Source organism: Octopus bimaculoides, chromosome 14 (genome assembly GCF_001194135.2).
Source record: "Octopus bimaculoides isolate UCB-OBI-ISO-001 chromosome 14, ASM119413v2, whole genome shotgun sequence".
Classification (NCBI taxonomy): domain Eukaryota; kingdom Metazoa; phylum Mollusca; class Cephalopoda; order Octopoda; family Octopodidae; genus Octopus; species Octopus bimaculoides.
In genome coordinates, this window is record NC_068994.1 from 41,515,173 (window position 1) to 41,517,519 (window position 2,347).

General features: G+C 28.9%; 1 protein-coding gene across 5 annotated transcripts in view; it reads right to left on the reverse strand.

The window, feature by feature from the left end:
• The window catches only part of LOC106880260 (protocadherin beta-16), a 107,411-nt gene that overhangs the window by 74,224 nt on the left and 30,840 nt on the right, over nt 1-2,347 (reverse strand). The window contains exon 1 of one of the 5 annotated variants that reach the window (XM_014930126.2): nt 763-1,076. The exons of 3 other annotated variants lie outside the window; for them this stretch is intronic. The gene's annotated coding sequence lies outside the window, so the exon portion shown is untranslated. Of the gene's footprint in view, nt 1-723; nt 1,077-2,347 lie in introns of those variants that run through there. One more of the 5 variants, XM_014930127.2, reaches the window with a different exon arrangement.

Sequence of the window (2,347 nt, forward strand, 5' to 3'; positions counted from 1 at the left end):
AAGCAAACACGTACAAACACACATTCGAATGCATTTATCTATGCATGTATTAAATCCTTATCTACATGTTTATACATATATATATATATATTTCAAATTAACATCTTTAAATTATATATATATATATATGTATGTATGTATGTATGTATATGCGTGTGTGCGTATATGAATATTTATATATATATATATATATATATATATATATGTATATATATGTATATGTATATATATGTATATGTATATATATGTATATGTATATATATGTATATGTATATATGTATATGTATATATGTATATATGTATATGTATATATGTATATATGTATATATATATGTATATATATATATGTATATATATATATGTATATATATATTATATATATATTATATATATATATATGTATATATATATATGTATATATATATTATATATATATATATATATATATATTCCATATACACTATATATATGTATGTAAATGTGTGTGTACACATACAGACACACAGACACATAAATATATATATATATATATATATATTCCATATGCACTATATATATGTATGTAAATTTGTGTGTACACATACAGACACACAGACACATAAATATATATATATATATATATATATATATATACATGTGTACATACATATATGTGTGTGTGTGTGTGTGGGAAGTTATTAGTATATGTATATATATATATATTTGTATGTTTATATAAATTACCTTATAGTTCCAAACAAATGGGAAGTACGTATATCCTACCTGCATTACATTATCCATTGGAATTTTCTGCCGTGTAAAATAGTTTTCCTGTTGGTGAGAGTTCTTCCGTGACTGGCTGTCTTGTGTGTGACAACAGAATTATGTCGGTGAGTGTGTATAAGCATGTGTGTATGTGTGTAAATCTCTATTTGTGCCATCTATACTGATGTGTCTGTATGCATTAGATTGATGCACGCTTCAGCAACTGACTGGTTGAATGGAGTTTGTTGTGGTGGTGAAGAATGCAATTGGTTCTTTCTCTGCTTCACTTACCTAGGCAGCCTTCACATGTCTGTTCTGTGCTGCAGTGTGCTGCTCCGATATTCATATATACCCAACGTCATCCTACACCCACTCCACCCACCCATCCATACATTCAATAACATACTCTGATATCTCTATGAATATTCAATAATGACATTGTCTTTACAAAAATTGACACCCCACCGTCCGCCCACCGCACTTTCACAGAGGCAAAATGTGTTGCTAAAAATAGTTTTGGGTATAGATTTACGCAAAAATCCAATATTTAATCAGAAAGAGAATCATGTTTCTTCTAACAAAAATCCATTCACCACTTGTGTCTGACCTGATATTTTATAAGCTTCCCAAACTCTTATTCACTGGATAACTATAACTTAGAGTAAAGAAAATGTTTCCAACAAGCCTGAAAGTGGGTCAAAAATTCGCCACCTTGCAGCTGTTTGTTACCTCACTGATTGAGATTTAAAAGGGAGAAAAAAAAATTTAACTCAGAAAATAATTTAGATCAATTTTCTGAATAATAAAAGTGAAAAAGATATGAGGAAAGAAGTAAAACAATAATGAAAGAAAGAAGTGAAAAAGAAGAAGAAACCTGCTACATCCAAAGATTAAGTCATTGATTTTTCAGCACTGAAGCATCTTTTTTCTCTTCTTTCACTATTTTAGTTGTTTCCATAGATTTTATTCACTTGGGCCAATTTATTTCTTTAAAGTGCTTAAGCTACAGTAAAATTCTTGCATATTTATTCTTCATTTGATAACATGTGTGCAACAAACACACAAAAATGCATCCTCGTGTGCATGCACATGCAGATGCACATGTACACACTTACACAAAACATGTGCACGCACAAATATGTACACATGCACGCACAAACACACACACTCTCGCACTCACATAGAGTAAGTGGCAGAAACAGTACTGTGAAATTTCCGCAACACAGGCCACCACCAGCTCCTAGGATTCAGTTTCATCTAATACACACATATAAATATATAGTTACAGACACACATGCATATATATATATGTATGTATGTATATATGTATATATATTTATATATACATATATAGATATACATATACATATATGCTAATATCTGCACACACACCCTCAATATATATATACATATACATACACACACACATACACACACACACATACACACACACAAATATATATATATATATATATACATACATTTCTATGTATATATGTATGTATGCATATAGATACATACATAAATGCCTACATGTATATATGTATATGTATATGTGCATATGTGTGTGTCTATCTATATATATATATACACACATATATAT